General features: G+C 26.4%; 2 non-coding genes across 2 annotated transcripts; both read left to right on the forward strand.

Moving 5' to 3' along the window:
* Positions 1–6,472: 6,472 nt before the first annotated feature.
* On the forward strand, positions 6,473–6,546 carry Trnai-aau (transfer RNA isoleucine (anticodon AAU)). The gene has a single exon. It is a non-coding gene; the product is annotated as a tRNA-Ile (tRNA).
* A 254-nt stretch (positions 6,547–6,800) lies between these two features.
* Trnan-guu (transfer RNA asparagine (anticodon GUU)) lies at positions 6,801–6,874 on the forward strand. The gene has a single exon. It is a non-coding gene; the product is annotated as a tRNA-Asn (tRNA).
* The last annotated feature ends 7,065 nt before the right edge of the window (positions 6,875–13,939 follow it).

Raw genomic sequence — 13,939 nt, forward strand, 5'->3', positions numbered from 1 at the left:
TTTGGTGATAAAAAAACTGACCTCGTCAAACAATTAATACTTATGTGCACTTTAAAATATTTTTAAGTTTTACAAATTTTTGAGAAATAGTCAGTTTTGTAAAATTATTCTCATAGAAACTAATGAAAGAAATAAAAAATACTAATTTTAACATTAAGGGCATAGAGGGGTCAACCTTGTTTTTTACAAGTTGATCTTACTTTTCATAATCTTCTTCAAATTTTCACAGAAGTTCCATTACTAATATCTAAATTGATTCAATGCAGAAACTTCTTTAATTTTGAAAAAAAAATTATAGAAAAGGACACATATATTTTTGTATTTTTTATCAAAAACTCAAAAAAAAAATTATATAAAAAATATTCAAAAAAAATTTTTTTTTTAGTTTTTCGTTATAAATTTTTTATTTTTTATCTTTTTTAAATTCTGTTATGACAGAATTTTCTAAATATATTAAGGAACATTTCCTGAAAATTTGAGGTAGTTATCTCAAAAAACGTAGGAGGAGATAGACTTTTAGTGAAAAAGTCTGTTTTTGCTGTTTTAGTTTACGCCTCCCATAAGGGGACTATGGATGCCTCCGACTTTGACCGGCTATATCTCAAAAATTATTTTTAATATTTCAAATCTGTAAAAAGCAACTTATAGCTAGGTAAAAATTATATTAAATAAGATCAAAAACCAAAAAAGGGTGTTTACCCCCCTATACCCTTAAACATGTATAAAATATGATTTCAATTAAACAGTTATTTTTTTTCACATTTTTAGCTTGCTCCTTCCAAAGAGTATTTAAGTAAAAAACTATGATCAATTGTATCTCAAAATTTACCCTGGTTTTTTTATTAACAAAATTCAAGCGTAGCTTGGTAAAAAAAATAGACACTAAAGACATTTTTTAAAGAAATATCTTACCATATAAATGTCTTAACAATAACTATCACAAAGAAAAAATTCGAGGTAGTACTTTAAATGAAGGCTAAAAAACGTTAATTTTTTTTAATAAACATTGGCAATCATTTGTAAGCTTTAAAAAAACAGAACAAAAGTATTTAACTGTATTTTTAGGTATAATTAACTTAGCTAAAATTTTTTGTGCTAGAATATGAAAATAAAATTTCAGTTGTTAATTTTCTTAGATTTTTGAAAACTAACTAAATATCTAACTTTTAATTTATTTCTTAAAAAAATAACCTTAAATGTTATGAAATATTGCATCATTAAAAAACTGTATTGCAAATATTCAATAAAATTGTGCTTGGTGACTAAGTGTAATAGATAATAAATTTATTGTTTTTTTTAAAGATTAATTTATTCAATACTAAAAATATCTTCAGAATAACTGTTAGTTTTTAAGTGAAATTAGACTAAAAAAATTTAATTGAGTACAATTACTTGAAAACTAGAGATGATAAACTTTTTAATAAGTAGTTGTTTTCGCTATATTAGTTTAGTCTTTTTATAATTATGTATTGACTTGTATACTGTAATTATGTATGTTCCTATTTTGTACCTTTATATCTCAAAAGCTTATTTGAATTTTGAAAATTGTAGAGAATAAGTACTAGCTGAAATAAAGAAGTTTAAAATAAGATTAATTTGTATATCACGCCCATGGCCTTAACAATTATTTAACAAAATAATTGATGTTAACACAAAGTAAGATGTTTTAGTTTAAACTCAAGTTGCTGTAAAAAAACTTTAAGTAATTTTGATATTTGCTATGTATTGTTATTATCAAGTTATTTTTTATTTTACTTTAACTTGAGCTAATGCAATTATAATAATTTAATATTTCTAAATTTTTCGAAGAGAGCAAGTTATTAAATTCGATTATTTTCAAAAACAAGTATTTTTAAAAAGCTGTGAAAACGTGGTTGTTATTATGAAATATGTATAATGTGACCCATGAATAGTTTTAAAACTTAGTTTTATATAAGTTAAGTAATAGCTATAAAAATAAAGTAATTAAATAAACTTATTAAGTGTTTAATAGTTGACATTTTACAAAGACTGAAGTATATTATCAAACTAAATTTTAGTCCAACAAATACGTACAATTTTAATAGGCCCTCTACGTGTGGCTAAAATTGATTTAAATTTTTGAAATTAATAAAAGTAAAACAGTTTTTTTATCTGTGACTAAAAGTAAAACCAATAGACTATTAAAATGTCACTAAAACTAAAACTGCGGTCCGCAAAAACTTTTAAACTTTAAAGTTTGACCCGCGAGCACAAACTGCCAGCTGACCCCTGGTATAACAGTTATGTTAACTTGCATGTAGTAGCCTCAAAACTTAAAAGTTAGTATTGTGACGTAATAGTCAGTTATATATTTACATCATTCAAGACTACATCATGAGCCTGGCTAGCTCAGTCGGTAGAGCGTTGGACATTTAATCCAACGGTCAGGGGTTCACGTCCCCTGTCAGGCTTCGTTTTTTAAAATGTTGATTAACTTTATTATTAACAAAAGTTTTTTTAATAAACTATATTCATACTTTAAACATGATAATCAGTAAAACTATAATTTGGTTGAAATTATAAATTACAGAAATAGAAGAACTTATTTGTATTAAAGTGTAAAATTAAATGGATTCTATTTAGTTGATAATTTGTAAAAAGTTATTTTTTTGTCTTAAAACATATTAAATTTGTAAAATAAGTCTCAATTTTTCTCGAATACATTCTATATTGGAAATATTTTTTTTAATAAATATAATAAGTCAACTAGCTGTAGCTACAAAATGTCAAAAAAAAAAAAAACTGTTAGTTGTATTTTAATACCGATTAAATTTGTTTACTTGTTTTTAATCAAAAGTTTACTTTTTATTGGTAGGAAATTGTACACTCATAGTAACAGTGTATAAACACTTATACGTACTAATTAAAGTAAGTAACAAAAAGAAGTATCTTTTAATTTTTAAAGTGATATTACAACTTTTTTCAAACAAAGCACCAAAAATTTCGAATGAATTGTTTTTAAAATGAAAGTCTACTAACATTTAAGTAGTTTTATTTAATTAAATATATGCGTAATTAAATGTAAACACACATAGCAAATTTTTAATATGTAAGTTAATTACAATAGATGATAGCTAACAAGGTTTAGATATATGTATATGTAGTTACCCAAAAGTATTGTTATAACTTGAACTTAAATTATGTAATTTTACAAGAAAACGGGTTGTGAAACATCATTAATTTAGAACCACAACATAAGTTTAGTAAAATTAACTTAACTTTAAGACTTCACAATTATTTATATGGTACTTATCATAAACAGTAATTTTATCAAAATAATTGTTGATGGTGTTATTACGTCATAAAGCGCTAGTCAGATATATAAACCGAAGAAATGCTGCTTTCACGTGTGGCCGGTTAGCTCAGTTGGTTAGAGCGTCGTGCTAATAACGTGGATGTCGCGGGTTCGATCCCCGTACTGGCCACTTATTTTGCTCGTTAGTATAGTGGTGAGTATTCCCGCCTGTCACGCGGGCGACCGGGGTTCGATTCCCCGACGGGGAGATTTTTGCCTACTTGTTTTAATAAAGTTGGTTTTTTATCCATATAATAGTCCAATAATAATAAGTAACAAAACTTATATAAGTATTTTTATATTTATCAAATGACTTTTAAGGTATTACTTGAACACCTTTTTGGTATATAATATTTTTTTGGTTTATAAACAAAATAATGAGTTGTTCCCACAGGTCTTCGTGGCGCAATCGGTTAGCGCGTTCGACTGTTAATCGAAAAGTTGGTGGTTAGAGCCCACCCGAGGACGTTTTTTTTATTTAGTTTTGAAGCATAAGTAAAGTTTTTACACTGAGTGTCTTTTTGTACTGCGTCATTTTTACAATACTATGTAGTTAGTTAGATAGTTCAAATATCTACATCTTTACATTGAAATTTTGTTTTTTTATGATAAAGAAACATTCTTATTTTTCTAATCTTCATAAAGTTTGTTTTAAATAACTTTTTATCTTCAGTTTCATCTTAATAATAACTTGAATAAAAAGATGATACACCAAGATAAGTTAAACCGTATTAGCCCTGGACCATAAATATTAATTAGTTTTCATATTTAAAACTTAAGTATTAGATAATGATAAAATGTATATCATGTTTACCCCATATTCGCCAATCAGTAAAAATTAAGTACAGTAACCTCTCGCATCTTTATGCACTCGTGACGTTACGCACTCTCGTTTAGTTACGCATTTTAGAATTCTAAAAAATTCAAAAAAAAATTTAATCTTTTTTAATATTGCACAAATTTGGTTTATTTTACATTTTTTATGTAATATATGTTTTTCAATACTAACTCACTTCACTATATCTTTAGACTTTGTAGACTTATGTTACTTGACTAACTGATAAACATTTAGTTATACTTAGTATATCAGAAACTTTGTTAACAATAAGAGTTTAAAATAAATTCTGAAAGAAATATGACTGTGTTAAATAATGAAATAATAAAAGTTTAAAAAACAAACCAATAATACAGCACTCTTGCCCTATATATGAACAAACATCTAAAAAAGAAATCTTATGAAACTTCCTATTATTTATACCTCATTCTCATTTTTCTTCTTTAATAATAAAAAGAAGGTTGTATGTGTATGCTTCTGCATCAAATTTATGAAAAAAACTGTTTTCAAAAACTCAATCTTAAAAGGTTTAAAACAATTGAAAATTAAAAACTAAATTTTTGCACAACTTTGTGTAAACTTGTTAGTTAACTTTCTACATAAAAGAATAAAGTTTAACTTGTTTGACATTTTAATTGACAAAATTTAATTATACTATAATAATAATTTCACATGAAGAACTCACTTAAATGCATACATAATAACTTCATTATGACTTGTATATCTTTCCTAGCAACTGTTCTGAAGGTTTTAAACTGTACTTTACTCATAATACTTAAAAAAGCTTTTAAATTAAATCTGCAAAAAAGTTGTAAAGTATATTAAAACATTCACACTAAAAAATTAATTACCATTACTGCTACTACTTTTGAAATTATTATTTATAAACAAAAGTTGAACCTTTTTTTTTTAACAAAAGTAATACAACACTAATCTGTATTCATTTTAATTTTTTTTACTGAAAACAAGTAGTTGTAAACAAATAACAAATAACTTTATTATTTAGAAAATAAAAACTAATAGTACAACATAGTGTTTTTTAAACTACATAAGTAACTAAATTAAAAAGTTTATTAGAACTTTTCAATGAATAGTTAACAACAACTTTCATTTCTCTAAACTGTTTGATTTTACTTAAGTAAATATAAATTTAAAACTTAAAAAAACTACAATGTTAATACTAAGAATATTGAAGAACTAGCCGCAAGGCTAAAAAAATTCTAAATAACCGTTATATAATAGTATATATAATAGTCAGTTATATATTTACATCATTCAAGTCTACATCATGAGCCTGGCTAGCTCAGTCGGTAGAGCGTTGGACATTTAATCCAACGGTCAGGGGTTCAAGTCTCCGGTCAGGCTTCCATTTTTTTTAATGTTGATTAACTTTAATATTAAAAAAAAATTTAATAAACTATACTCATACTTTAACTCATGATAATCAGTAAAATTATCGTTTGGTTGAAATTAAAAAATTAAAGAAATAGAAGAACTTGTTTGTATTTAAATGTAAAGTTTAATGGATTCTATTTAGTTGATAATTTATAAAAAGTAATTTTATTGTTTTAAAACATACTACATTTGTAAAATAAGTCTCAATTTTATTCGAATACATTCTATATTGGAAACAGTTTCTTAAAAAAAAATGTAACGAGTACAAATTAAATCTATTAGCTGAAGCTACAAGTCAAATTAAAAAAGTTGCAATAATAACTGGTAAATAAATTTCAATACCGATTAAATTCGTTTACTTGTTTTTAATCAAAAGTTTACCTTTTATTGGTAGAAAGTTGTACACTCATAGTAACAGTGTATAAATACTTATAAGTACTTATTAAAGTAAGTAACAAAAAGAAGTATCTTTTAATTTTTAAAGTGATATTACAGTTTTTTTCAAAAAAAGCACCAAAAATTTCGAATGAATTGTTTTAAAAATGAAAGTGTACTAACATTCTACCAGTTTTATTCAATTAAAAATAAGCGTAATTAAATGTAAACACACATAGTAAATTTTTAATATGTAAGTTAATTAAAATAAATAGCTAACAAGGTTTAGATATATGTGTACGTAGTTACCCAAAAGTATTATTGGAACTTGAATTTAAATTATGTAATTTTACAAGAAAACAGGTTGTGAAACATCATTAACTTTGAACCATAACATAAGTTTAATAAAATTAAGTTATTTTAAGACTTGACAGTTATATGTATGGTACTTATCATGAACAGTATTTTTATCAAAATAATTGTTGATGGTATTATTACGTCATAATGCGCTAGTCAGATATATAAACCGAAGAAATGTCTACTGCACGTGTGGCCGGTTAGCTCAGTTGGTTAGAGCGTCGTGCTAATAACGCGAATGTCGCGGGTTCGATCCCCGTACTGGCCACTTATTTTGCTCAATAGTATAGTGGTGAGTATTCCCGCCTGTCACGCGGGCGACCGGGGTTCGATTCCCCGACGGGGAGATTTTTGCCCACTTATATAATAAAGTTGGTTTTTTATTCATTTATTAGTCCCAGAACAATAATAATAAGTACAAAACTTATATAATTATTTTTTATTTATCAAACTATTTTTAAGGTATTAAATTGGTATTGAAATTTTTTGGTTTATAAATAAAATAATGAGACCTAGAAACAAGTCTTCGTGGCGCAATCGGTTAGCGCGTTCGACTGTTAATCGAAAGGTTGGTGGTTCGAGCCCACCCGAGGACGTTTCTTTTTTATTTAGTTTTGAAGCATAATTAAAGTTCTTACACTCAGTGTAAGAACTGCGTCATTTTTACAATACTATGTAGTTAGTTATATAGTTCAAATATCTACATCTTTACATTGAAATTTTGTTTGTCACTGATAAAGAAACATTCTTATTTTTTTAATATTCAAATAGTTTGTTTTAATAACTTTTTACCTTCAGTTTTATCTAAATAATAACTTGATTAAAAAGATGATACACCAAGATAACTAAACCGTATTAGCCCTGGACCTTAAATATTAATAAGTTTTAATCATCAAAACTTAAGTATTAAATAATTAATAAAATGTATATCATGTTTACCCCATATTCGCCAATCAGTAAAAATTAATTACAGTAACCTCTCGCAAGTTAACGCAGTCTCGTTTTTTTAAGCATTTTAGAATTCTAAAAAAAAAAAACTAAAAATTTTAACATTGCACAAATCAATAATTTAATAGCTTGAAAAACACAAGGGATAATTTTAAATGAAATTAATATTTTTGCATGTTTAGTCTGTGCCTTCCATCAGGAGCCTGTTGTACTCTATGGCTTTAACCTTTATTACTTGTTGTCTTAACAACCCTCCTTTTATACATTTTAACAATTAAGAGTTTTCAAATCCTCAAATTCTTATGGCATGAAATGTCATTCCTACTCAAAAAATCCATTAATATATCTTTAATACAATGCAAGACAAGTTTATCGTTATGTGGGCAAAGGTCAAATTAAAAAAAGTTATAGTAATATAACCACTTTTTATCTTTTATTAAACATTTTCTTATATTTTATATATTTTTGTTCAAAAGAAGAAATCCATAACAGCACCAAATGCATATTTTTGCAAAAGGCCATAGAAACAAATTTTAATATAGACACCACACCATTTCTTAATTGTAAACAAATGCTTTTTTATAAGTTGAATTTTTAAGTAGAATAGAATATAAATGTTAAGTATCAAATAAGTTACATATAAATAAATTTGAAAATAAAAGCTACAATAATTAAAATTAGTAAAAACTTTTTACAAGCTTTACTATTTTATATAAATTTAAATATTTTTTTAATAAATGTATAGTTTTATCTTTTGTTTTGTCATATTTATAAATGATGTAAATAAATTGTTAAAAGTAAGAAAGTCCCCAGTCTGCTTTTAACTAGAAGCAATATCAAAAAACAGCCATTATAGTAAGTGTATTTTGTACCTCTCGTATCTTTGCGAATTTTTTCTGTGGACAAAATGTGCGTAAATAAGCGAGAGGTTACTGTAAATAAGAACTGATTGATAAAATTTTTAAGAAAAAAATGAGAAACATTAATACCCCTGAGCATACACAGGGCTGCCACAAAACCTGGAATCCTAGAAAACCTAGAATTTGACAATTTAGGCTAAAGTAACCTAGAAAAACCTTGAATTTGAGAAAATTTGAAAAAATACTGGAAAACCTGGAACTTTTAACAATTTATACATGTAAAGTAATGAAACTTCGATTTGACACAAAAAATTATCATATAGGAAAAATTTTTTGTCATCATTAAATAATTTCTTATTAAAAAAACTATATACTATTTATGCAATAATATACACAAGACACACAAACTAACAAAGCTAAATATATTTCCCATAAAAATTTTTTGAATTATGACAAAAAAATTTATCTATTTGATAGATTTTTTGTGTCAAATTGAAACTTCATTACTTTACCTGTATAAATTGTTTAAAGTATTCTCAGGGATATTAATGCTTATAATTTTTTCTTAAAAATGTTATCAAACAGTTCCTATTTACTTAATTTTTACTAATTGGCGAATATGGGGCAAACATGATATACATTTTATTATTATTTAATACTTAAATTTTGAATATTAAAACATATTATTTAGTTTCTTTAGTAATTATCGGCTAATTTAATCGGTTTCTTCAGTAATTAGTAATTATCGGCTAATACGGTTTAACTTATCTTGGTGTATCATCTTTTTAATTAAGTTATTATTTAGATTAGGGGTGGGCAACGTCGCAGAGTTATAATGACCGTTTTTTAAACTTAAATGGGATCCGGCCCGCAAATGAAAATGACTGGCCCGCGAGCAAACTTATATGCCGCAAGGGGTCAATATTACAAAATTTTTACAAAACTTTGTATCATACTTTTACAAAACAAAACTGTAAGAGTTTGACTTCGAATATATGCTAAAAAATTACTTTATAAGTTGTGTACTAATAAATACACCATTTTGTCCTAATATTTTATGTTGTTCTAACTTAGTAGGAATATTTTTTTTGTAAAATTACCCCAAGAAAATTTTAATAATAATTTTTTTAAGTACGATATTTTACAAACGTACCTTTGTCAATTATAATGTCAATTCTATTTATAGACATTATTTAAACATCTGACATGTCTCAATCTCCATCTTAATTTGTCGGACTTGAGAAAGTTTTTAATTTGAAGGATTTAAAAAAGTGATCATCTGTATCCATAATTTTATATTCCGGTCGGATCCGAAACTTTTATTTACATTAGAATCCGACCGGATCTGTATCTCGACTAATGATGTACCGGATTCACTATCCGGGTCCGGCCGGATATTGCCATTTTTGTCTGATATCCGGATCCGGCCGGGTTCTAATTTGAAAAAAAAGTCCGGATCCGGGTCCGGCCGGATTTTAAATAAAAAAAAAGTCCGGATCCGGTTCCGGCCGGATTCTAATTTGAAAAAAAAGTCCGGATCCGGTTCCGGCCGGATTCTGATTTGAAAAAAAGTCCGGATCCGGGTCCGGTACATCACTACTTAAAAACAAGTGCTTTTGTGGAGTACTCGAAATAATTTAAAAATGTTCTAAGCTTTATTACCTGTAATAAATTGAAACTAAACTTGTTTTATAGAGTTTATAAAGCTTATGATACTCTCTAGTGTAAAATATCTAAAATATTAAAAACAAGTTCAAAAGTTAGGCTAATGAATTTTAATACACTCTATAACCATTGCAGATTCATTTTGCGGACAAGATGCGGCTTTTTCAAGAATTTTACTGTTCAAGCCGAAAAATGCTGGATGTTTTCACTGAAATGATTGAATTGGATGAGTTTGAAGAATGTTTAAACAATACGAAGGAAATTTTCTTAAGCAACATTCTAAAAGACCGTGAAAAAATCGGAAATAATTTACAAAGGCTTAATACTACCTCGCAAATAGCTGATGAAAAACAAGGTGAACTAGAAGAAGTGCAACTTTGGATTGAGACGAGTTCAAGGACGCTGGAAAATGAAGAAACAAATACACCTTTAGATGAAGCTGCAGGTTATCTGAAAGAACTTGAAAATGCTACACAAAGTGTTAAGGATAAGGAGGCTACTTGGATTTAAAAAGAAAAAGACCTCCAACAAATAGAAAAGTACATTCAGGAGCAACATGATTTATTGCAACAGGAGGTATCAGTTGTAAGGATCAAACTTCACAGGGGTCTTACCGACGAAAGAATCCAGAGATTTCGCCAATTCGAAGCAGACGAGTCAATGGCTGATGATCAGTGTGCAGTCTGCATGGAAGAATTCGAAGCTGGGAGGAAGTTGATGCAACTCGATTGCAAACACGAATTTTGCCAGGAATGCGTAGAAGGTTGGCTCGTTGATCACAACACATGCCCCGTATGCAGAAAAGTATTTGAAAACGCTTGACTGTTAATATGGAAACGCAGAAATCTAAAGTTCTTTTATTTATGCTCAAATATCAATTTTTATATAGGTATCATATTTTGTTTCAAGCTAAGTGCTTTTTTCCCTTTATGCTTATACTGTCAAAAATATTCTCGTGTGTTTAGATTTGACATGCAATTTATTTAAATTTTTGTTATACTATATTAGTTGACAACTTTCCTGAGTTTTGATTTTTTGTTTTTAATAGTATATGTTGTTTTAATCCTGTTAATAAACTTATACACTATTCTGTGGTATTATTTAATTTATAAGTTTGATTATGTGTTCAAGTTTAAATTTGTATATTTTATGTCATATCTTTCTATTATGTATGTACTTCACGGTACTTATGAAAAAAGCTCAAAACTAACTTGCATTTAGAAGATATCTTATAATCAACCCGTGAAAATAGTTTGATGATATAGATTAGAATCGTAGACAGCTGCAAAATAGTTTTTCTGTAACTAATCCCAATGGAAACTCTTGCGACCTTAAAAATTCTACCTCCAGATTTTAGGCTGAAAACTTTTTTACAAGTATTAATTTGTATTTTAATACAAAGAAAGTTTCATGTAGGTACTTAAATCTTTTATTTGAAAAATTACCCAAAAAAAACTATCGCTTTGTGAAATATTTCAATTAAAACTTATCAGTGAAACTTTTATCACATTGTCTTGAGTTACTCAGAATTTATTGCTATAATTGCTCAATGTAAATAAATGTTAAGCTGTTTATAAATTGAAAGTAAGTTTGTTTTATAATTACCTTAGTTGGAAAATAAATTTGACATTTGAAAATTTATATTATCCACTTAAGCTGTAGAAAGTCTCAATTAAAGACCTTTTAAATTTTTGTGCAATAAGTTTTGCTGTTTGTAATGTATAAAGGTGTTGTTAATTCTTTTAAACAATCCATAAAGTTTAGCAAAAAAAAATTCAAATTATTTTAAGAAAAAAGTTGTCTGATCTTAACTAATGTACTTAATTTAGTTAAAGATAAGTCGTAATGATATAAACTTACTTATTTGCTCAAAAATAATTTTTGAACGACATGTTTGCACAAATATTGACTAAACAGATATCAAAAGAGTTTAATGTTTCCTATAAAAATTTTAGATACATAGTTTATAACTAAACTTTATTTGAAGATTAAACTTATTTAAATAATAAAATAAATAAATTAACAGATTTCAACCTCTCTTCCTATCACAGCGTAAACTTTACAGATGTTAGGATCTCTATTTGGTTTATTGAAAAGTAAAAAAAAATTGTAAAATTTAATCAGACATGTCCTTTTTTAATTTTAATCTACTTAATTATTAAAGAAACTTGAAGTATACGGTGAGGCAAACAAACGTTACTTTATATTATTGTTTATTGAACGATAAAAAAAACTCTTAAAAAGTATTTACATACTTAAATACTTAAAAAAATGAATTATTTGATTTCAATCAGAATCAATAAAAAGTTAGCTTAAAATACCGAATATTTTTTGTTTCATTTCCTTAAAATAAAGAACTACTGAGAAGAAAAATACGAAGTTTAAATGTTTATTTCTACAAGGAAGCCAGACTGTTGACCATCTCTTTTTTTAATACTTTGTATATAAGCAAACATTAAAACTTTATTAAGAGAGTCTATATCTTAAAATAATTCTTTTTTTAAATTAAATAAAATTGTAAAATCATAAAATTTAGTTTGTTATGGATATTTAATCTGTTATTAGATAAAATTTTTTTACTGAGTTTAAACCATTTGTTAAAATTTATAAGATTTTATAAGCTAAGTAAATTTACATACCTTTTGTAAATAAAAAGTTAATAATTAAATGTTTAATACGTTATTTATTACGCTTAAAGTCCGACAAAGCCTTTATTGTTAATTTGAAAAACTGTTTATAAATTAGAATAGTAATAACTATAAAGTATTTATTAATATACATTTTAAGTAACTGTGTTGATGTCTGTATTGTTAGAATGGAATAATTTATAGTTAATAAATACTACTCGAATTTCATGACTTACTCCTGTATCAGTAAATAGAACTTTTGGTCAAGAGCCATTTTTTTCAAACCAGTACTAAAACTGTAAAAAAAATTTAAAAATAACATTAAGGATAATATAAACTGTAAAGTCAAAAATTAATTGTTATTGACAGGATTTGAACCCGGGTCGTTCGCTTACCATTTCAAGTACTTGCCACTCGTCTTTTGGGAATCTAATTGCGGTGACTTTTTCAATTTATATATTGCTTATTTTTCTAAAAATCTTTTTAAATAAACAGTCAACATAGTAAATAACAAAAATAATATTTTAAATTTTTTACAAATTAATGTGTTTAAGAAGTTGATAAATAACATTGTACCCTACTTCAATTTATATCAAGTTTATTCTAATTAAATTATTTGTAAATCGTAAATATTTTTAAATCCTTAAAAAGAATACAGTTGTAAAAGCTAAGCCATTCAAAACATTCTAGATAGCAATAGTTCATTTTCAAACACAAATGAATATCATTTATAAACGACTACTTAAGTAAATGCTGCTTATAAACTTGATGCAAAAATTGTTTTCAATTTAAAAAAAAATTGTTGTTTTAATAGTGATTATAAAATAAAATTTATTAAGTAGTTGTAACATATAAATACAAACAATTTAATTTTGTTAATAAAGTTCAAGTCACGACTTATTTTCAATGCAGGACAGCTGAGGAAAAAAGAAAATTCACGAGCTCAGCAAAAAATACCCGTCGCTACTAAAAGTTTTTAGGGAGTGGGTTCAGAGTCCTGGTCAAAGGTTGCGCACTTTGGTCAGCCCAGGAATACATTAATTTTTTATTTGTCTCGTTTTAAGTATTTTTTTAAAAATTTAAATTATTATGATTTAAATAATCGAGCACCCGAAATCTTGTTGATAGCGTCATAATTGTTTTCACTTCTTTAGAGAGGGCCTTACGAAAAAATTTTGCGCATTAGCTGAATATATGAATATTGAAATAAATAGCATTGAATAGCATTTAAAGGTTTCATAAATTTTTATTTGAGCTTACTAAACATCTGCTAGTTGTTGCCTTAGCAAAAATTGTTTTTTGATTAGAAGAATAATAGAGTTTTAAGAAAAATTAATTATATAAGTGCAACGACACTTTTTCGTTTGTTATACTTTTAATACTGAGGTTTTTTACATATTTCTAGTTATTTTTATTTTCAGACTGAGATGTTAATTACATTGGACGTGAAGTTAGTACGCATGACCGACAGCCAAAACCGAATTGGCTGGCCGTCCGGCTACTATTTCTTTGTCTTTCAAATAAGTTTTTCCCAGATACGTTGTAGTATTTTTTATTTTTT

This window comes from Thalia democratica, chromosome 6 (assembly GCF_965202585.1).
Source record: "Thalia democratica chromosome 6, ktThaDemo2.hap1.1, whole genome shotgun sequence".
In the NCBI taxonomy this organism is placed as follows: Eukaryota; Metazoa; Chordata; class Thaliacea; order Salpida; family Salpidae; genus Thalia; species Thalia democratica.